The sequence below is a fragment of the Triticum urartu genome, chromosome 5, assembly GCF_003073215.2.
Source record: "Triticum urartu cultivar G1812 chromosome 5, Tu2.1, whole genome shotgun sequence".
Taxonomy (NCBI): Eukaryota; Viridiplantae; Streptophyta; class Magnoliopsida; order Poales; family Poaceae; genus Triticum; species Triticum urartu.
In genome coordinates this window covers 141,587,926-141,612,664 of record NC_053026.1, presented here as the reverse complement: position 1 = coordinate 141,612,664, position 24,739 = coordinate 141,587,926, and positions in this window count along the sequence as shown.

Below are 24,739 nucleotides of genomic sequence, written 5' to 3'. Positions count from 1 at the left end.
AGCAGAAGATGGCCACCAGAGGGCCACCAGGGGGCTCACGAGGTAGGGGGGGCGCCCCCACCCTCGTGGGAAGGGTGTGGCCCCCTGGTGAAGTTCTTACTCTCAGTATTTTTTATATATTTGGAAAACATCTTCCGTGAAGTTTCAGGACTTTTGGAGCTGTGCAGAATAGGTCTCTAATATTTGCTCCTTTTCTAGCCTAGAATCCCAGCTACCGGCATTCTCCCTCTTTATGTAAACCTTCTAAAATAAGAGAGAAGAGGCATAAGTATTGTGACATAATGTGTAATAACAGCCCATAATGCAATAAATATTGATATAAAAGCATGATGCAAAATGGACGTATCATATGACGGCGAGGCTGAAGCAGGACAAGAGAGACAACGTTAACCTAAGTGGAATTCTAATAACATCTCCAATAGATGACGTAAAATACATAACCACAAAGTGCGAGATGTAAACTAGTACATCAGCTGCTCATCTTTGAACTTAACTGTCGAAATTGAATTTAGCTGTCGAAGCTGAATTTTGCTGTCGAAACCGAATTTTAATGTCGAAACTGACCGCACTAGTAGCAGAAAAGCAGTAGCAGCAGCAGCGCATGTGAGAGCCGGGGTAGCTGATCGTGTCGCAACATCTCGGGTAGCAGCTGGAGGGGCTCAAGGGAGAGTAGGATCTGCTGCTCGTGCAGCAGTAGTGCACGCAAGAGTAGAGCAGCAGCGCAAGCAAGAGCAAGAGCGAGAGCAGCAGCGTAAGCAAGAGCAAGAGCGAGAGAAGCAGCGCGAGCAAGAGCAAGAACAAGAGCAAGAGCAAGAGCAGGCCAGGCAGGGGACTGAGAGCAAGAGCAGAGCAGCAGCGCGAGCGAGAGCTAAAGCAGCAGCATCTCCTACTGATGTGGACGTCGCCGCCGAGGAAGTGACGCTATGGAGGAAGTGGTCGGTGACACCGCCGTGGATGGAGCCTCGTCATGTCGGCTCGGGACCGAGCGTCCACAGCACCGTGAGATCGAATCAAGAAGAAAATGCGGCGATTAGTGTACAACCTCTTTGGTGGTGCCGATTAGGCCTCAGCTCCATCCAAGGAAACAGTGATGATGCTGCTCTTCCGGTGGTGCAGGTGAAGACGGCAGTGTGGGAATGGAGGTGACGGGAAAGATGAGGGGAACGTCGGGGCGGCTCCTTGGAGGTGGAGGACGGGGTGGTTAAACCGATGGTATGACGAGATCAATGACGGATACTCATCCAGTACGATGGATGAGTGACATCGAGGTGTTGCTGTGGACGACGTCATCGGGGAAGAGGCTCCGGCTGGGTGGCGGACGAAGGAGGGTGTGGGGCTTCGCGGGTTTTTGCGGCCTCGGTGTACGAATGGGTGGGAGGGGGAACCATGGCTTAGGGACGCGCTTTTCTGAAATGTGGGGTAAGTTACAAAAGTACCCCCACATATTTGGGCTAGGCGATTCTTTCGGTTCAGGGGTATCACGGGCATTTTGTGTGTCGGGATTTCGTAGGAGGTGGGAGTTTTCACGCACGTTGTAATTTTGGGATAGCAAAGCATGGGTAGTGATGTAGGGAGTTTTTGGAGCACAACGAGACAAACATATATCTTAAATATTTAGGGGTAACAAGGCGCGGGTTGAAATTTCTGGACAAGCCTAACGTGTACTCTACCAAATCAATCCGCACATCCATCGACGAAAAACAAAAAGAAATCAATTCGCACCACACAAGAGAGTCTACTCCTGTGTATTGTACCAAATCAATTCGCACTACAAATGCCATTCAACACTTTGAATTCATGTTATGTTCAATTAAAATATTTCACTATGTGGATAATGCATGCAACCTGCTACTCAAATGAACATTTTAGTGCATTCCAAACGTATATACTACCGCTTCAATATGAACTAAATTTGAATTCGTTTCTCTATTTGAATAAGATCTACAATCATGATTATTGTGAAGTCAAACCATTTGAATTCGTTTCTCTATTTTAATAATATCTACAATCATCATTATTGTCAAGTTAAACCATCGTGTGTGTATTATCTTCATAGCACACCACATGATTACTGTGAAGTTAGATATGAACTATGTGTACTATAGGAACTCGAACTCGATATTTTGAATCCACTTTATGTTGATTTCAAATCACAGTACATTTCAAGCTCTAGCTAGATCTTCATAATCTAAACCATGTCTCGTATGTATAATGTGTTTATCACATAATGTATGGTGCCCCACCCCTGCGCCTACAAGTATTTAGATGTGAGTTGCAAACGCCACGCATTACCACAAATTCAAATCAAATGTGAGATTGTTTGATATATAGTATGGTTTAGATTGTTCGATATTTAGTTGTGAGCTGCAAACGCCAAACATTATCACAAATTCAAATAAAAAGTGAGATTGTTCGATGTATAGTATGGTTTAGATTGTTCGATGTATAGTATGGTTTAGATTGTTCGATGTATAGTATGGTTTAGATTGTTCGATATTTAGCGGTGAGTTGCAAACACCATGCATTAACACATTATGGTATAACATGTCCAAAACCACAGCACGCGTATCACCGCTATATTCATGCTTGCATATCTTTATAACACTATGATCTCCTATTCAAATATATGAATCCACTTTCATATCGAATTATGATCTTTGTTAGTCTCTTACACCCACACAATCCTCTAACCTTTGTAGCTAGCACTAAATTTCTCTTGTGCATGCACACGCCCTCCCCCTCCCTCGGCATTCTATCCATCGCGCACATTCATTTTTTTCTTTAGGTCATTCTCCCACAGTCTCCACAACTCCTTTCTGACACACACCGATCGATAAACCTCTCCAGCGATGTCTGCCTACAACATACACACGCACCTTCCATGTCCTCCTTTCTGTGTCCATGCCTCGTGTCTCTCATATGGTCCCACATACGTGTAAACTCTCGCCCTCTTTTCATCGATCTCACAATCGCACACTCCTCCCCATATCTCGCTAGTAGCTAGGCCTCTCACACCACCTCCTAGCTCCATTCTCTCTGTCTATCCATCTCGCTGGGCCTTATTTGCCTCTAACAAATGGATGTACACCGACCGATCTCCCACTATACATATAGCTAGCTAGGTCGTAATAACTTGTTTTCCCCATGCGCCGATCGATCTACCTCATTAGTTATGTCTCTCCCTTGCTCTGACAAATAACAATTGATCTACCGATCTAGTTAGGTTTGCTTGCCAAACACATGGTCCCCCTTCATCATTCATGCATGTGTCCCGACACATCTATCACGCACACGCACACACAGAAACACATCCCCACTCTTATTGATAATATTGCAGTCTACCCTTAGTTTTTCTAGTAGGCCTCTCCCACCATCTTTGAGAAGCAACTCCATCACCCATCCAATACTCTACCCCTCTCCCTCCCTCCCTCTCTCTGTGTGTGTGTGTGTCCGAACCTATTCCCCGTCCTTCACTTACGTATGGATGTCGACTGACGATGAAATGTACCTAGGGTAGGGTAATAGGCCTGACCTAGAAGCCCTTGCCAAGGACACTACCCTAAGATCAACAAAATTTAAAGCACGACAGCATCCACCGACTTGAATCACCTCAGAGTGCAACCCACTCGACCAACAACTCCACTCGGATAACCCAATTCCAATAGACCAGTATATCACCATTCGACCGTACAAGAAACCAATCGGAGTACAGAAGATCTAAAGTCACACAGGATGGCAACGGTCAGGCGTTCAATCTGTAGCATTAATGATCATTTATATGTCTTTATTGCTGGCGTTACCAGTAACGTGTCACCTTAATGTACATTGAACTCCTTGTAACGTGGGCTAGCTAGCGTCCTGGCGCACTCTATATAAGCCACCCCCTCCACTTGGACAAGGGTTCGCACCCCCTGTAACTTCACGCATAATACAGTCGACCACCTCCGGGCACCGAGACGTGGGGCTTTTACTTCCTCCGAGAAGGACCTGAACTCGTAAATCTTGCATGCATAATCTCAACGTAGCTAGGATCTTGCCTCCTCCTACGTACCCCCTTTCTACAGTCAGACTTACAACCACGACAGTTGGCGCCCGCCGTGGGGCAGGTGTCTTAGCGACTTCCGGTGAGGTTGTAGTTTTTCCGATCCCCATCATCATGGTTTATGGTGGTGGTTTGGCTGAGGGCTGTGAGATCCGTCTCGGCGTGCTCGTTTTCCTCGCCGACGAGTCCTCCTGGCTCCAAGAAGCTCCCCTCGACATCGAGGCCCTCCCCGTCGATGGGGCGACCACTTTTGGGCATGCGTCCACGGCATCCTACTGCGGCAGCCGTCGACCCCGTATCGGCTGGCTCCCGCAACGTCCCCCCCTCCCACTGCTCGTCGCCGCAAGTGATTCGGTCGATCGCGACTTCAGCGGTGGGTAAAGCATGCGGTGGCTCGTCAGTCGGCCACCCCTCAAGTCACGGCAATCGAGCCCGGCGAATCTCTGTACGGACTTTTCGACCTGTCGACTGGCTCCGACAAGACCCTGTCCGAGTGGGACAGCAGTGACCCTGCGGCAGAAGTCCTGATGGTCGACACGCCGCGCAGCCCGCCTAGTTTCCGTCACGACGATGGCGGTGATGGCGACCGCGATCGGTCACGTGTTCTTGAGGAATACCACCCCGAAGCCCTCACTTCACAGCAAAGGGATGAACTACATCGTCGCAACATGGAGGCGCTCCACACTCCCATCATCGGAGAAACCTCTGAGGCTCGGGCCTTGGAGGCTGGACGCCTGGCCACGTTGGCTGAGCGCACGCGGCTGGAGAACCTTCAGCATTCACTCGACGAACGCGCTCGACGACTAATCCCTGAATCCAGTCGACGCCAGCGGCAATTGTTCCCACCCGAACCTCAGGTATACCGCACTCTGATTCAGAATCTTACTACTACAGACCGCATAGCAGAGTCAAGCCAGCCGTCCCAATCTGAGGCTGGAAGGGGTTTGATGCAGTTTCGTGCGCTACTTCGAGCAGCAGGAGAACAGAACACAGCAGTTTCCCAATCGCGCAACAGGATCCATAGCAGATCCGTAGTAGCGGACACCATTCGGTTGGCCCACAGCCCAAGATCGCCTCTGCGGTGTGAGGTCCAAGGGCATCGTCAAGAGCCACGAGCAATATGATCATCGGTTCGGCCGTGAAGACCGTTGTCGAGTGCCCACACCCCCTCCGATGGGGCGGATCGTATGCACCCCGGCGACCTGATGACATGCGTCCATATGGTGACGAGCGAAGACTTCCGGTCGACCCCAGAGAACCCAGATTTGATGCAAGGTCAATTTTGGTACAAGGTCTGGTCGACCGGAACAGAGCTCACAGAGAAGGACAGGACAGAGATCGTCTAACAAGCAGCCGAGTGCATGTATCTGGACCTGAGTGTTCCAACAGAGCCATCAGGGCCGCAGAAATTCCTCCCAATTTCCGGTTGGCAACTGGGGTAAGTAAGTTTACCGGTGAGTCCAAACCTGACACTTGGCTGGAGGATTACCGAGGGGCTATACAGATTGGTGGTGGTAATGATGAGGTAGCCATGAAACATCTTCCTCTGATGTTGGAAGGGTCAGCCAGGGCTTGGCTGAATCAGTTGGCTCCTGGCAGCATATTCAGCTGGGAAGAGTTCGCCCGAGTGTTTGTTAGGACATTTGAGCGCACCTGCAAGTGGCCTACAGGGCTGATAGAATTGCAGCATTGTGTTCAGAAACCGAATGAAACTTTGAGGGATTACAACCATAGGTAGACCACTTTGCATCACACAGTGGAAAACGTGTCACCACACTAAGTAGTTTGCACCTTCAAGGAGGGTGTTCGGTATAGAGAGGTTATCCTGAAACTCGGTCGGACAGGAGATATGAGTCTGACCCGAATGATGGAAATAGCCACTCGGTACGCTAACCGTGAGGAAGAAGACCGACTCCAGAGTGGCAAGAATAAACCAGTCGCCCGGGACACCAGAGGAGGTAATTCCAATCGGAAACAGAAGTGCAAGGCCGAACCTGCCGCTCCTGGTAAAGCCGCAGTTATAACCCAAGGAAAGTCCAAGGGAAAACCTAAGGGGCCATGGATCCCCTAGAAAGTGAAGGATCAAGCAGGAAATGATGTGCTAGATTTGTCGTGTCATATACACACCAAGGTGGATGAAGAGGGGAACCTGATTTATCCCAAGCATACCACTCGACAGTGTCGACTCCTTATCCAGCAATTCCGAGAGGGCCAGCCCAGTGAGAAAGAGAAGGAATCTGCTAAGGATGAATAGAAAGACGAGGATGATGGTTTCCCCAACATCAATGCCACTTTGGTGACTTTTGCTGACGTAGAGAGCAAAAGTCGACTAAAAGTCATCAACAAAGAAATAAACATGGTTGCCCCAGCAACGCCAACGTATTTGAAGTGGTCTAAGGCTCCCATTACATTCGACCAATCTGACCCTCCGGCACGTGTTGCTACCCCAGGGCGGCAAGCGTTGGTGGTCGACCCAGTCATTGGGGTCACTCGGTTGACCAAAGTTCTGATGGATGGTGGTAGTGGCTTGAACATTTTATATGCTGAGACTCTCCGAGAGATGGGATCCCGATGTCCAAGCTCAGCGAAAGCAATATGTGCTTCCACGGTGTCATCCCCGAGAAGAAAGCTGATTCGCTCGAACAGAACACTCTTGACGTTGTTTTCGGTGATTCAAAGAATTATCGCAAGTAAAAGTAGACATTTGAAGTTGTGGATTTTCACAGTGCTTATCATGCTATTTTGGGCAGGCCTACGTATGCCCGCTTCATGGCTCGACCATGTTACGTATATCTCAAGCTGAAGATGCCTAGTCCCAAGGGTGTGATCAGGATCATTGGTAATTGGTAGAGAGCGGAGGAGTGTTTCCAGAAGGGCTCAAAGATTGCCGATGAACAGATGGCAGCAGTGGAAATGCAAGAGTACCACAAGAACGCAGATCCGAGTGATATGCTACATGCCCAGAAGCCTGCTTCAGAATCTGCATTTCAGTCATCTGGTGAAATAAAACAAGTTCATATTAACCCGACCGATCCTAATGCTGCTCCGACTCATATCTCACCAACACTTGACAGCAAATAGGAAGAAGCACTCATCTAGTTCCTCCGTGAGAACTAGGACATCTTTGCATGGAAGCCTTCTAACATGCCCGGTGTACCCAGCGCACTGGCTGAGCACCGTTTGCGAGTCGACCCGAAAGCAAAACCTGTCAAAGAGCATCTCTGTCGGCCTGCCGTGGAGAAGAGGAAGGCAATTGGTGAGGAGGTGGCTCGGCTTCTGGCAGCTGAGTTCATCCATCAGATATACCACTCCGAGTGGCTCGCCAATGTTGTCATGGTCCCCAAGAAAGACGATTCACTTTGCATGTGCATCGACTTCAGGCTTATCAATCGTGCCTGCCCGAAAGATCATTTCCCTCTACCCCTCATCGATCAAATTGTTGACTCGACTGCGGGATGCGAGCGTTTGTCATTTTTGGACACTTATTACGGGTACCATCAGATCCGACTGTATGGACATGACAAAATAAAAACATCTTTTATCACCCCATTCGGGTGCTTTTGCTATGTTACCATGCCCTTTTGTCTCAAGAATGCTGGTGCCACATTCATGTGCATGATTCAGAAGTGCCTGCTCACTCAAATCAGTCGGAATGTGGAAGCATACATGGATGACATCGTGGTCAAGTCACGTAAAGGTTCCGACCCACTGACTGGCCTCGCCGAAACCTTTGCCAATCTGAGAAGATAAGATATAAAGCTTAACCCGTGAAAGTGCACATTCGGAGTCCCAGGAGGAAAGTTACTCGATTTTCTCGTTTCCGAACGAGGAATCGATGCAAGCCTAGAGAAAGTTGGTGCAATCCGCCGGATGGAACGCCCTGTGCGTGTGCATGATGTTCAGAAGCTTACTGGTTGCTTGGCTGCATTGAGCCGATTCATTTCTCGTCTCGGTGAAACGACATTGCCTCTATACCGACTAATGAAGAAATCTGAAAAGTTCGAGTGGACTCCTGAAGCTGACGCAGTGTTTGCAGAGCTCAAAGCATTGCTTTCCACCCAGCCAGTGCTTGCTGCCCTAATCAGCAAACAACATTTGTTGCTTTATATAACAGCCCTAGACAAGTTTTCAGTACAATGCTCACGGTCAAGAGGGAATAAGAAGGCGAAGCCTACAAAGTTCGACGCCCAGTGTATTATATTTCTGAAGTCTTAACTCCGTCCAAGCAGAGATAACCGCACTATTGCTACTTCTCGAGTATTGTGTTGGTTTTCCCTTGAAGAGGAAAAAGTGGTGCAGTAAAGTAGCGTAAGTATTTCCCTCAGTTTTTGAGAACCAAGGTATTAATCCAGTAGGAGACCATGTGCGAGTCACCTCGTACCTACACAACCAAATAAGAACCTCGCAACCAACGCGATAAAGGGGTTGTCAATCCCTTCACGGCCACTTGCAAGAGTGAGATCTGATAGAGATGATAATAATAAGATAAGTATTTTTGGTATTTTTATGATATAGATTGAAAGTAAAGATTGCAAAATAAAATAGATTGGAAACTTGTATGAAGGAAAATAGACCCGGGGGCCATAGGTTTCACTAGTGGCTTCTCTCAAGATAGCATAAGTATTACGGTGGGTGAGCAAATTACTGCCGAGCAATTGATAGAAAAGCGAATAATTATGAGAATATCTAGGCATGATCATGTATATAGGCATTACGTCCGTGACAAGTAGACCGACTCCTGCCTGCATATACTAATATTAATCCACACATCGACCGCTATCCAGCATGCATCTAGAGTATTAAGTTCATAAGAACAGAATAATGCCTTAAGCAAGATGACATGATGTAGGTGGATAAACTCATGAAATATGATATAAACCCCATCTTTTTATCCTCAATGGCAACAATACAATACGTGTCGTTTCCCTTTGTGTCTCCGGGATCGAGCACCACAAGATTGAACCCAAAGCTAAGCACTTCTCCCATTGCAAGAAAGATCAATCTTGTAGGCCAAACCAAACTGATAATTCGAAGAGACTTGCAAATATAAACCAATCATACATAAAAGAATTTAGAGAAGATTCAAATATTGTTCATAGATAATCTGGATCATAAACCCACAATTCATTGGATCTCGACAAACACACCGCAAAAAGAAGAGTTACATCGAATAGATCTCCAAGAGAATCGAGGAGAACTTTGTATTGAGATCCAAAGAGAGAGAAGAAGCCATCTAGCTACTAGCTATGGACCCGTAGGTCTGAGGTAAACTACTCACACATCATCGGAGGCACCATGGAGTTGATGTAGAGGCCCTCCGTGATCAATGCCCCCTCCGGCGGAGCTTCGGAAAAGGCCCCAAGATGGGACCTCTTGGGTACAGAAGGTTGCGGCGGTGGAAATAGGGTTTCGTGGTGCTCCTGGATGTTTGCGGGGTATGTGAACATATATAGGAGGAAGAAGTAGGTCGGTGGAGCTACAAGGGGCCTATGAGGGGGGAGGGCGCACCCAGGGGGGTAGGCGCGCCCCCTGCCTCATGGCCGTCTCATTGATTGCTTGACGTCCACTCCAAGTCCTCTGGATCACGTTTGTTCCAAAAATCGCGTTCCCAAAGGTTTCGTTCCGTTTGGACTCCGTTTGATATTCCTTTTCTATGAAACACTGAAATAGGCACAAAAACAACAATTTGGGTTGGGCCTCCGGTTAATAGGTTAGTCCCAAAAATAATATAAAAGTGTAAAATAAAGCCCATTAACATCCAAAACAGATAATATAATAGCATGGAACAATCAAAAATTATACATATGTTGGATACGTATCAGCATCCCCAAGCTTAATTCCTGCTCGTCCTCGAGTAGGTAAATGATAAAAACAGAATTTTTGATGTGGAATGCTTTCTAGAATATTCTTGAATGTATTTCTCTATTGTGGCATGAATGTTCAAATCCGAAAGATTCAAGATAAAAGTTTATTGTTTACATAAAAATAGTAATACTCCAAGTATGCTAATCAAGCAATTATGTCTTATCAAAATACCATAGCCAAAGAAAACTTATCCCTACAAGTCATATAGTTTGGCCATGCTTCATTTTCGTCACACAAAATTCTCTCACCATGCACAACCCCAATGACAAGCCAAGAAATTGTTTTATACTTAGCTTTTTCAAACTCTTTCTACTTTTATGCAATATATGAGCGCGAGCCATGGACATAGCACTATGGGTGGAATAGAATATGATGATTGAGCTTGTGTGAGAAGACAAAAAGGGAGAAAGTCTCACATTGACGCGGATAATCAATGGGCTATGGAGATGCCCACCGATTGATGTCAATGCAAGGAGTAGGGATTGCCATGAAACAGATGCACTAGAGTTATAAATATATGAAAGCTCATCAAAGAAACTAAGTGGGTGTGCATCCAACTTGCTTGCTCATGAAGACCTAGGGCACTTGAGGAAGCCCATCATTGCAATATACAAGCCATGTTCTATAATGAAAAATTCCCACTAGTATATGATAATAACAAAATAAGAGACTCTCTATCATGAAGATCATGGTGCTACTTTGAAGCACAAGTGTGGAAAAAGGATAGTAACATTGTCCCTTCTCTTTTTCTCTCATTTTTTTATTTAGGCCTTATTTTTCTTTTCTTTTTGGCCTCTTTTCTTTTTTTTCCTCCGGAGTCTCATCCCGACTTGTGGGGGAATCATAGTCTCCATCATCCTTTCCTCACATGGGACAATGCTCTAATGATAATCATCTCACTTTTATTTTCTTACAACTCAAGAATTACAACTCGATACTTAGAACAAAATATGACTCTATGTGAATGCCTCCGGCGGTGTACCGGGATTGCGATGAATCAAGAGTGACATGTATGAAAAAAAATTATGAACGGTGGCTTTGCCACAAATACGATGTCAACTACATGATCATGCAAAGCAATATGACAATGATGATGCGTGTCATAATAAATGGAACAGTGGAAAGTTGCATGGCAATATATCTCGGAATGGCTATGGAAATGCCATAATAGGTAGGTATGGGGGCTGTTTTGAGGAAGATATAAGGAGGCTTATGTGTGATAGAGCGTATCATATCACGGGGTTTGGATGCACTGGCAAAGTTTGCACCAACTCTCAAGGTGAGAAAGGGTAATGCACGGTACCGAAGAGGCTAGCAATGGTGGAAGGGTGAGAGTGCGTATAATCCATGGACTCAACATTAGTCATAATAACTCACATACTTATTGCAAAAATCTACAAGTCATCAAAACCAAGCACTATGCGCATGCTCCTAGGGGAATAGATTGGTAGGAAAAGACCATCGCTCGTCCCCGACCGCCACTCATAAGGAAAGCAATCAAAGAACATCCCATGCTTCAAATTTGTCACATAACGTTCACCATAAATGCATGCTACGAGACTTGCCAACTTCAACACAAGTATTCATCAATTTCACAATTACTCAACTAGCACACTTCTAATATTACCACCTTTATACCTCAAAACCATCTATCAAGCATCCAACTTCTCTTAGCATTTAAAATTTATAAACAAAGTGAATTACCATGCTGTGCTAAAGAACTCTCAAAATGATATAAGTGAAGCATGAGAGATCAATTATTTCTATAAATAAAACCAGCACCATGCTCTAAAGATTTAAGCGAAGCACTAGAGCAAAAACTATATAACTCGAAAGATATAAGTGAAGCACATAGAGTATTCTAATAAATTCCAATTCATGTGTGTCTCCCCCAAAAGGTGTGTACAGAAAGGATGATTGTGTTAAACTAGAAAGCAAAGGCTCAAATCATACAAGACGCTCCAAGCAAAACACATATCATGTGGCGAATACAAATATAGCTCCAAGTAAAGTTATCGATAGACGAAGACGAAAGAGGGGATGCCTTCTGGGGCATCCCCAAGCTTAGGCTTTTTGGTGTCCTTAGATTTTACCTTGGGGTGCCATGTGAATCCCCAATCTTAGGCTCTTGCCACTCCTTGTTCCATAATCCATCAAATCCTTACCCAAAACTTGAAAACTTCACAACACAAAACTTAAAAGAAAATCTTTGTGAGCTCTGTTAGTAAAAGAAAACAAACCACCACTTCAAGGTACTATAATGAACTCATTTTTGATTTATATTGGTGTTAAACCTACTGTATTCCAACTTTTCTATGGTTCATAAACTCTATTACTAGCCATAGATTCATCAAAATAAGCAAACAACACATGAAAAACAGAATCTGTCAAAAACAGAACAGTTTGTACTAATCTGTAGGTTTCGACCACTTCTGGAACCCCAAAATTCTAAAATAAATTTCTGGACGTGGGGAATTTATCTATTAATCATCTGAAAAAATAATTAACTAAATATCACTCTCCAATAAAAAATGGCAGCAATTCTCGCGAGCGCTAAAGTTTCTGTTTTTTATAGCAGGATCAAAAAGACTTTCCCCAAGTCTTCCCAACGGTTCTACTTGGCACAAATACTAATTAAACACAAAAAACACAACCAAAACACAGGATAGATAAATTATTTATTACTAAACAGAATAAAAAAGCAAGGAATAAAAATAAAATTGGGTTGCCTCCCAACAAGCGCTATCGTTTAACGCCCTTAGCTAGGCATAAAAGCAAGGATAGATCTAGGTATTGTCATCTTTGGTATGCAATCTATAAGTGGCTCTCATAATAGATTCATAAAGTAATTTTATTTTATTTCTAGGAAAGTTTTCCATGCCCTTCCTTAACGGAAATTGGAATCTAATATTCCCTTCCTTCAAATCAATAATTGCACCAATCATTTTAAGGAAAGGTCTATCAAGAATAATAGGACATGAAGGATTGCAATCTATATCAAGAACAATGAAATCTACGGGCACATAATTCCTATTTGCAACAATAAGAACATCATTAATCTTTCCCATAGGTTTCTTAATGGTGGAATCCGCAAGGTGCAAGTTTAGAAAACAATCATCAAATTCACGGAAACATAGCAAATCACACAAAGTTTTTGGAATCGTGGAAATACTAGCACCCAAATCACACAAAGCATAGCATTCATGATCTTTAATTTTAATTTTAATTGTAGGTTCCCATTCATCATAAAGTTTTCTAGGGATAGAAACTTCCAACTCAAGTTTTTCTTCATAAGATTGCATCAAAGCATCAACGACATGTTTAGTAAAAGCTTTATTTTGACTATAAGCATGAGGAGAATTTAGCACGGATTGCAACAAGGAAATACAATATATCAAAGAGAAATTATCATAATTAAATTCCTTGAAATCCAAGATAGTGGGTTCATTGCTATCTAAAGTTTTGACCTCTTCAATCCCACTTTTACCAATTTTTGCATCAAGATCTAAAAACTTCGAATTTTTGGGACGCCTTCTAACTAAAGTTGACTCATCTCCAGTCCCATAATTATCAGGGCATGTACGATGGTGCTATCTTAGGAGTGCCACATAGGATAAATGATGAGGTGGAGGAGAGAGAACTCATAAGAGAAGGCTTGTCTTCTCTTATTTAAGATAAGACAAGAGATGATCTCTTAGCATAATATGTCTCACCACATTTTTAGGAATTGCTAGTTATTGAAGATAAGGCTAAGAGATGACCCATTGTAGACATTTTTCTTTGTCATCTTTAAATTACATGCGAAACTTAAGATAAGACTATATTATCAACCATTGTACATGCCCTCAAGATTCATATTGCAAAAAAGGATTTAATAGGGTACACATCAATTACTTTTAGATCTTCAGCTTTATTGTCATGAAAACTAGAAGAACACGCTTTCACAAAGCAATCTTTCTTAGCACGCATCCTAGAGGTTCTTTATTTGCACTCATCAATGGAAATTATCATGGCTTTGAGAGACTCATTGATATCATGCTTAGGTGGAATAGATCTAAGTTTCAAATAATCAACATCAAAAGAAATTCTATTCACGTTCCTAGCCAACTCATCAATCTTAAGCAATTTTTCTTCAATAAAAGCATTGAAACTCTTTTGCGAAGTAATAAATTCTTTAATACTAGATTCAAAATCAGAGGGCATCTTACTATAATTTCCATAAGAATTGTTGTAGGAATTACCATAATTATTAGAGGAATTACTAGGAAACGGCCTAGAATTGAAATTACCTCTATACACGTTATTACCAAAATTGTTCCTACCAACAAAATTCACATCCATAGATTCATTATTATTCTCAATCAAAGTAGACAAAGGCATATCATTAGGATCAGTAGGAGCACTCTTATTAGCAAACAATTTCATAAGTTCATCCATCTTTGCACTCAAAACAGTAATCTCTTCGATTGCATGCACCTTTTTACAAGTAGATCTTTTAGTGTGCCATTGAGAATAATTAACCATAATATTATCTAGGAGTTTGGTAGCTTATCCTAAAGTGATTTCCATAAAAGTGCCTCCCGCGGCCGAATCTAAAAGATTTCTAGAAGCAAAATTTAATCCGGTGTAAAAATTTAGTATAATCATCCATAAATTCCAACCATGTGTTGGGCAATTACATATCATTAATTTCATCCTCACCCAAGATTGTGCAACATTTTCATGATCAAGTTGCATAAAATTTATAATATCGTTTCTAAGAGAGATGATCTTAGCAGGAGGAAAATACTTAGTGATAAAAGCATCTTTGCACTTATTCCATGAATCAATACTATTTTTAGGCAAAGACGAAAACCAAGCTTTAGCACGATCTCTAAGAGAAAACTGAAATAGCTTATGTTTAACAATATCGTTGTCCACATCTTTCTTCTTTTGCATACACACAAATCAACAAAGTTGTTTAGATGGGTAGCGGCATCTTCACAAGGAAGGCCAGAAAACGGATCTTTCATAACAAGATTTAGCAAAGCAGTATTAATTTCACAAATTCAGCATCGATAAGAGGAGCAATCATAGTGCTAATAAAATCATTATTGTTGGTATTGGCAAAGTCACACAGTTTAGTATTATCTTGAGCCATCATGACAAGCAAGCAACCCATCACACAAGCAAACAAGAAACATGCAAAAGAGGCAAACGAAAAAGAGGCGAACGGAAAAGAGAGGGCGAATAAAATGGCAAGGGTGAAGTGGGGGAGAGGAAAACGAGATGCAAATGGCAAATAATGTAACGCAAAGGATAAGAGTTGTGATGGGTACTTGGTATGTCTTGACTTGGCATAGATCTCCCCGGAAACGGCGCCAGAAATCCTTCTTGCTACCTCTTGAGCACTGCGTTGGCTTTCCCTTGAAGAGGAAAGGGTGGTGCAGTAAAGAAGTGTAAGTATTTCCCTCAGTTTTTGAGAACCAAGGTATCAATCCAGTAAGAGACCACGCGCGAGTCACCTCGTATCTACACAAACAAATAAGAACCTCGCAACCAACGCGATAAAGGGGTTGTCAACCCCTTCACGACCACTTGCAAGAGTGAGATCTGATAGAGATGATAATAATAAGATAAGTATTTTTGGTATTTTTATGATATAGATTGAAAGTAAAGATTGCAAAATAAAATAGATTGGAAACTTGTATGATGGAAAATAGACCCGGGGGCCATAGGTTTCACTAGTGGCTTCTCTCAAGATAGCATAAGTATTACGGTGAGTGAACAAATTACTTTTGAGGAATTGATAGAAAAGCGAATAATTATGAGAATATCTAGGCATGATCATGTATATAGGCATCACATCAGTGACAAGTAGACCGACTCCTGCCTGCATCTACTACTATTACTCCACACATCTACCGCTATCCAGCATGCATCTAGAGTATTAAGTTCATAAGAACAGAGTAACGCCTTAAGCAAGATGACATGATGTAGAGGGATAAAATCATGCAATATGATATAAACCCCATATTTTTATCCTCGATGGCAACAATACAATACGTGTTGTTTCCCTTTCTGTCACTGGGATCGAGCACCGCAAGATTGAACCCAAAGGTAAGCACGTCTCCCATTGCAAGAAAGATCAATCTAGTAGGCCAAACCAAACTGATAATTCGAAGAGACATGCAAAGATAAGTCAATCATACATAAAAGAATTCAGAGAAGATTCAAATATTGTTCATAGATAATCTGGATCATAAACCCACAATTCATCGGATCTCGACAAACACACCGCAAAAAGAAGAGTTACATCAAATAGATCTCCAAGAGAATTGAGGAGAACTTTGTATTGAGATCCAAAGAAAGAGAAGAAGCCATCTAGCTACTAGCTATGGACCCGTAGGTCTGAGGTAAACTATTCACACATCATCAGAGGGGCCATGGAGTTGATGTAGAGGCCCTCCGTGATCAATGCCCCCTCTGGCGGAGCTCCGGAAAAGGACCCAAGATGGGATCTCTTGGGTACAGAAGGTTGCGGCGGTGGAAATAGTGTTTCGTGGTTCTCCTGGATGTTTGCGGGGGATGTGAACATATATAGGAGGAAGAAGTAGGTCGGTGGAGCTACAAGGGGCCCACGAGGGGGAGGGCGCGCCCAGAGAATAGGCGTGCCCCCTACCTCGTGGCCGCCTCGTTGATTGCTTGACATCCGCTCCAAGTCCTCTGGATCACATTTGTTCCAAAAATCACGTTCCCGAAGGTTTCATTCCGTTTGGACTCCGTTTGATATTCCTTTTCTACAAAACACAGAAATAGGCAAAAAAAACAGCAATTTGGGTTGGGCCTCCGGTTAATAGGTTAGTCCCAAAAATAATATAAAAGTGTAAAATAAAGCCCATTAACATCCAAAACAGATAATATAATAGCATGGAACAATCAAAAATTATACATACGTTGGAGACTTATCAATTATCAGAAGCTGGTTTATGGAATTTATTTGATGACAAAGAAAGTTGCACACTACTTCTCAGGTCCCTCAGTTTCAGTCATCAGTGATGCTACATTATCAGAGATTCTGAACAAGAGAGATGCAACTGGTCAAGTGGCGAAGTGGGTGATTGAACTCCTTCCGTTGGATATCAAGTTTGAGGCAAAGACAGCAATCAAGTCCCAAGCAATTGCAGATTTCCTCGCCGAGTGGAGTGAGCAGCAACAACCGACCCAAATTCACTCGGAACATTGGACTATGTTCTTTGATGGGTCCAAGATGCTGATAGGTTCTGGTGATGGGGTAGTCCTGGTATCTCCGCGAGGCGACAAACTCAGTTATGTTCTCCAGATTCACTTTGATTCCTCCAACAATGAGGCTGAATATGAGGCACTTCTATACGTGTTGCGTATGACCATTTCACTCGGCGTCCTTCGCCTAATGGTTTACGGCAACTCAGATTTGGTGGTCAATCAAGTGATGAAGGAATGGGATATCAGGAGCCCAGCTATGACTGGATATTGCAATGTAGTGAGTAAGTTGGAAAAGAAGTTTGAGGGGTTAGAGCTCCACCACATACCCTGAGTCAAGAATCAAGCAGTTGATGATCTAGCGAAGATAGGCTCCAAGAACGAGCCTATTCCCAGCAATGTGTTTTTGGAGCATCTCCACGCTCCGTCAGTTCAAGAGGATCCTTTCACAGAAGAGCCACCATAACTAAAAAGTTCCACTGATCCGACTAAAGTTGAAATCCCAGCCGTGGTCGACCTGATCATGGAGGTTTTGGTCATCATCCCTGATTGGACGGTGCCATATATTGCATACCTACTCAGAAAAGAGCTCCCAGAAGATGAGGATGAGGCCTGTCAGATCGTCCATCGATCCAAAGCCTTCACCATGATAGGTGGACAACTATACAGAGAGAGTGTTACTAGAGTTTCTCAATGATGCATTACACCAGAAGAAGGTCGAATGATTCTCAATGATATCCACTTGGGGACCTGCGGTCACCATGCGTCCTCTCGGACAATCGCGGCCAAAGCATACCGAGCGGGGTTTTATTGGCCATGAGCAAATGAAATAGTCTACAAGTGTGAGGGCTGTCAGTTCTACTCCAACATGTCCCACAAACCTGCATTAGCCCTGAAGACCATTCCACTCGCCTGGCCATTTGCTGTTTGGGGATTGGATATGGTTGGACCCTTGAGGACCGGTAGAAGTGGTTTCACTCATTTGCTTGTAGCAGTCGACAAGTTCACTAAATGGATCGAAGCCAAGCCTATCAAGAGTCTCGATTCAAGCACTGCCATCAGTTTCATTAGAGAGCTGACATTCAGATATGAAGTCCCTCACAGTATTATCACAGATAATGGCTTCAACTTTGATTCTCATGAGTTCAGAGCATTCTACGCCTCCCAAGGAACTCGGGTCGATTACGCATTTGTCGCGCATCCTTAGCCGAATTGGCAGGCAGAGAGAGCAAATGGTTTGATCCTCCAAGGGATGAAACCCCGGTTGATGCGTGACCTCAAGCATGCAGCAGGTGCTTGGGTAGATGAGTTGCCATCAGTCCTTTGGGGGTTGATAACAATGCGAAATCGGTCGACTGGCCGGACTCCCTTCTTCATGGTCTATGGGGCTGAGGCCGTGCCGCCAACCGTTTTCCTTCACAACGCGCCCCGAGTGGAACTTTTCTGAGAAGCTGAAGCAGAGCAGCCTCAGCAAGTTGCGGTTGACCTCTTGGAAGAAGACAGAGAGAGATGGCCTTGATCCAATCGACCATTTATCAGCAATACCTCCGTTGATTCCATGCCAGAAATGTGAGAGGTCGAGCATTTCAGGAAGGAGACCTGGTGCTCCGAGTAGATCAGCAACAACCTCACAATCTTGCTCCTGCCTGGGAAGGTCCCTTCATCATCACCAAGGTGCTCCACAATGGAGCGTATCACCTTTACAATGTGGAACACAAGAAAGACGAGCCACGCGCTTGGAACGCGGATCTGCTCCGCCATTTCTACACGTAGGCACTCGGGTCAATGAGTTGTAATAAGAATTGTTCAGTTTGCTTATCAAAGACAAGATTTATGTAGTGCCTTAATAATTGTTATCCTGTCAAGTTGTATGTTCAAATCCCCTAGTGGGTGGCTTAGCCGCGAACCTGATTCGCCTAAGTTCCAAAAACTACTCCGAGTGGTGAGCAATCCTCTCACTCGGGGGCTTAGCCGCGAACTTGATTCGCCTAAGTTTCAAAAATCCTACCAAGTGGAAAGCAATCCTCCCACTCGCGGGCTTAGCTGCAGTCCCGTACTCGCCTAAGTTTCATAAAACTACTCCAAGTGGTGATCAATCCTCTCACTCAGGGGCTTAGCCGCGAACCTAATTTGCCTAAGTTTCAAAAATCCTATCGAGTGGAGAGAAATCCTCCCACTCAGGGGCTTAGCTACAGTCCTGTACCCACCTAAGTTTCTAAAAATCCTACCGAGTGGAGAGCAATCCTCCCACTCGGGGGCTTAGCTGCAGTCCCGTACTCGCCTAAGTTTCAAAAATCCTACAGAGTGGAGAGCAATCCTCCCACTCGGGGGCTTAGCCGCGAACCTGATTCGCCTAAGTTTCAAAAATCCTACCGAGTGAAGAGAAACCCTCCCACTCGGGGGCTTAGCTGCAGTCCCGTACTCGCCTAAGTTTCTAAAAATCCTACTGAGTGGAGAGTAATCCTCCCACTTGGGGGCTTAGCTACAGTCCCGTAATCGCCTAAGTTTGAGTGGAGAGCAATCCTCCCACTGGGGGGCTTAGCTGCAGTCCCGTACTTGCCTAAGTTTCAAAAAGCCTACCGAGTGGTGAGCAATCCTCCCACTCGGGGCCTTAGCTGTAGTCCCGTACTCACCTAAGTTTCTAAAAGCCTACCGAGTGGTGAGCAATCCTCCCACTCGGGGCCTTAGCTGCAGTCCCGTACTCACCTAAGTTTCTAGAATCCTACTGAGTGGAGAGCAATCCTCCCACTCAGAGGCCTAGCTGTAGTCTCGTACTCGCCTACATTAAAAACCACACCTAGTGGTCGAGTCACAAGTACAACCTGCGCTCCACCCCGATCTGCAAGGACGACGAAGTGAAGGTCCTGCACAACACCTAGTGCTCTTGTCCATGACCCACTCGACGGAGCTGCGTCACAAGTACAATGTGCACTCCATCCCGAACCGCAAGGACGATGAAGTGCAGGTCGTGCACAACACCTAGTGCTCTTGTGCATGACCCACTCGACGGAGCTGCGTCACAAGTACAACATGCGCTCCACCCCGATCCACAAGGACGACGAAGTGCAGGTCGTGCACAACACCTAGTGCTCTTGTCCATGACCCACTCGACGGAGCCGCGTCACAAGTACAATGTTTGCTCCATCCCGATCCGCAAGGACGATGAAGTGCAGGTCGTGCACAACACCTAGTGCTCTTATCCATGACCCACTCGACGGAGCTGCATCACAAGTACAACATGCGCTCCATGCCGATCCGCAAGGACGACAAAGTGCAGGTTGTGCACAACACCTAGTGCTCTTGTCCATGACCCACTCGACAGAGCTGCGTCACAAGTACAATGTGCGCTCCATCCTGATCCACAAAGACGACGAAGTGCATGTCGTGCACATCACTTAGTGCTCTTGTTCATGACCCACTCGTCAGAGCTGCATCACAAATTCAATGGCAGTTCCAAGTGAAGAATGAAGTTTCACTCGGAGTCAAGAGATTCAAAAGCAGCAAAGGTGAAGACAAACATATTCAAAGAAAAGCTAAGTTCAGATAAATATCACGAGGTTCAGAACCGCAGATAAAAGTGGTCGGGCATCAGGCCCAAAGGAGTTTTGGTGGTTACAAAATCACTCGACATTCCAACGCAAATTTAATTAAGGCATAAAGTTTGTTCACTCCGCTGGAGGAGGACTGGCAGGCTCGACGAATTCGTCCAGGTCAATTCCATCCACAATGCGAGTGGCTGCTTCAATGAAGGTCTCCATGAAGGATTGGAACTGTCGATGCTTGGTGTTGGCGACCTTGAGCGCTGCTAGCTTCTCTTCCTTGGCCTCTTTGCAAAGGACACGAACTAGAGACAGGGCCAAATCAACACCACATCGGGCGGATGACTTCTTCCATTGCTGCACTCGACCAGGGATCTTGTTGAGTCGAGTCAACAAAGACTAGAGGTCATTCTGGAACCTCTCCTTCGGCCAGAGCTCCGTGTCGACTCGGGAAACCGCCACCTTCAGTCGAGCCAGATAATCCACGATGCTGGCAAGACGAGATTCCAGTTGGAGTACGTTCTTGGCAGCTTCATCCTTAACAGGAGAGTTGATGGGGTCCAAGCTCGTTTCAATCTGCCCAGTCACTTCTTTGAAGTTTTGGCAAAATTCTGCACAGCACAGCAAAATAATGAGTCGAAGAGCCATGTGAAGAATCAAAAACTGTCAAGAGAAACCAGTCGAGCAGGAGAAAATACCATCAAGCATGAGGAATAACTTCTTGGCAAGCCCCCCTAGATAAACCTCCAGCTCATTCCTCTTCCGGGAGAGGTCTTCAATCTTGTCATTCAGGGCTACCTTGTCCTTCTTTAGACATGTCACTTCCTTGATAGCTTCAACAAGAGTAGTCTTCAACTTGGCGTTGTCTTCTTCTAATGTCCCGACTGAAGCCAACTTCTCGTCGGCGAGTGTTGTTTTCTCTTGTGCCTATTTCTGTGCTGCTGCGAGATCGAGGTCCTTCTGTGCCAGAGCCTACCTCATTTTCTCTAGAAAATAATAAACAACACTCGGTTCAGAAATAAGAACGGAAAGATGACACGGGAGACAGTCCAATCTCACAGTCGGCAAGCATTTACCTTCCATACCAGCTGTTTCATCCTTAGCCTTCGGCAAGTTCTTCTTGGCCAAATCCGTGTCAAGATTGAGATGGATCTGCTTCCTCTCGAATTTAGCAAACTGGGATATGAGCTTACAGGATTTCTGAAGTCAGCAAATAAGATATGTTAGTCCACAGCAATGAAGATTACTTGCTTCCGAGTGATGAAGTACAAGTTCAGGATATTATGACAAAAGGAGTTCTAAGACTACTGCAGAATCAAACATCCAACAGTAGTCTTGGGGAATACACCCAGTGGGTGCACTTAGCGTAACCCCACCGGTTCGGTTCGGTACTCGACTTGGTAAGCCCAGTCGCCCCAAAAAAAAGACAAAAGCAACTGCAACATTGATGCTCAAACCACCGCCGACTGCTCGCAGTCGACCGCGGTCTCGGGGACTACACCTAGTGGGTGCACTTGGCGTGCCCCCACTGGTTCGAGAGTTCACTCGACGGGATCCGTTCAAGACCGAGTGGATATATTATAAACAAGGTCTAAGACCCTCGCCTAATCGAACATTCAACGACGGTCTCGGGGACTACACCCAGTGGGTGCACTCTGTGTTCCCCCATAGATTTGAAAAGTCCATTCGACAAGACAGAGTAGACTCAAGTGAACAAGATTGCAAAACAGAAGAAAGCACCCAGTGGGAGAACAGATGCACATAAAGTTTGAAAAGGTTTGAAAACGCTCATCCAGGGACATCTTACGGATAATAAGGCAGCAGTTTTCAAGTGTCAATGTCGGTGTCAAAACAGGCGGATCTCGGGTAGGGGGTCCCGAACAGTGCGTCTAGGCGGATGGTAACAGGAGGCAGGGGACACGATGTTTTACCCAGGTTCGGGCCCTCTCGATGGAGGTAAAACCCTATGTCCTGCTCGATTTATCCTTGATGATATGAGTAGTACAAGAGTTGATCTACCACGAGATCAGAGAGGCTAAACCCTAGAAGCTAGCCTGTGGTATGATTGTATGTTGTCCTACGGACTAAAACCCTCCGTTTTATATAAACACCGGAGGGGGCTAGGGTTACACAAGGTCGGTTACAAAGGAGGAGATATCCATATCCGTATTGCCTAGCTTGCCTTCCACGCCAAGTAGAGTCCCATCCGGACACGAGACGAAGTCTTCAATCTTGTATCTTCATAGTCCAATGCTACCTCTTGAGCTTGCGTTGGATTTCCCCGAAGAGGAAAGGATGATGCAGCAGAGTAGCGTAAGTATTTCCCTCAGTTTTTGAGAACCAAGGTATCAATCCAGTAGGAGGCCACGCTCAAGTCCCTCGTACCTGCACAAAACGATAGCTACTCGCAACCAATGTGATTAGGGGTTGTCAATCCCTTCACGGTCACTTACGAGAGTGAGATCTGATAAATATAATATTTTTGGTATTTTTGGTATAGAGATGAAAAGTGAAAAGTAAAAGGCAAAGTAAAAAGCAAAGCACGATTAAAGTGATGGAGATTGATATGATGAGAATAGACCCGGGGGCCATAGGTTTCACTAGTGGCTTCTCTCAAGAGCATACGAATTCTACGGTGGGTGAACAAATTAATGTTGAGCAATTGACAGAATTGAGCATAGTTATGAGAATATGTAGGCATGCTCATATATATAGGCATCACGTCCATGACAAGTAGACCTAAACGATTCCGCATCTACTACTATTAATCCACTCATCGACCACTATCCAGCATGCATCTAGAGTATTAAGTTAAAAACAGAGTAACACTTTAAGCAAGATGACATGATGTAGAGAGATAAATTCATGCAATATGAAATAAACCCCATCTTGTTATCCTCAATGGCAATGATGCAATACGTGCCTTGCTGCCCCTTCTGTCACTGGGAAAGGACACCGCAAGATCGAACCCAAAGCTAAGCATTTCTCCCATGGAAGAAAAACCAATCTAGTAGGCCAAACCAAACTGATAATTCAAAGAGACTTGCAAAGATAACCAATCATACATAAAAGAATTCAGAGAAGATTCAAATATTATTCATAGATAGACTTGATCATAAACCCACAATTCATCGGTCTCAACAAACACACCGCAAAAAGAAGATTACATCGAATAGATCTCCACGAGAGAGGGGGAGAACTTTGTATTGAGATCCAAAAGGAGAGAAGAAGCCATCTAGCTACTAACTATGGACCCGAAGGTCTCAGGTAAACTACTCACACTTCATCGGAGGGGCTATGATGATGTAGAAGCCCTCCGCGATGATGGCCCTCTCCGGCGGAGCTCCGGAACAGGCCCCAAGATGGGATCTCGTGGATACAGAAAGTTGCGGCGGTGGAATTAGGTTTTTGGCTCCCTCTCCGTTCGTTTGAGGGTACGTTGGTATATATAGGAGGAAGAAGTACGTCGGTGGAGCTTCAAGGGGCCCACGAGGCAGGGGGTGCACCCTAAGGGGGGGGTGCCCCCCACCCTCGTGACCGCCTCTCTGATGCCTTGGCGTAGGGTCCAAGTCTCCTGGATCACGTTCGGTGAGAAAATCACGTTCCTGAAGGTTTATTCCGTTTGGACTCCGTTTGATACTCCGTTTCGTCGAAACACTGAAATAGGCAAAAAAACAACAATTCTGGGTTGGGCCTCCGGTTAATAGGTTAGTCCCAAAAATAATATAAAAGTGGAAAATAAAGCCCAATATAGTCCAAAATAGTAGATAATATAGCATGGAGCAATCAAAAATTATAGATACGTTGGAGACGTATCACCCCCTGCTCTATTCTCATCATATCAATCTCCATCACTTTAATCTTGCTTTGCGACATTATAGAGGAGCAATCGGAGTGCTAAGGAAATCATTATTATTGGTATTTGTGAAGTCACACAATTTGGTAGTATCTTGAGCCATCGCGACAAACAAGCAATCCAACACACGGGCAAACAGAAAGGCACGCGAGAAAAAGGCAAACGGAGAAAGAAAAGGAGAAGGAGATTGGGAAAGAGATGGCGAATAAAACGGCA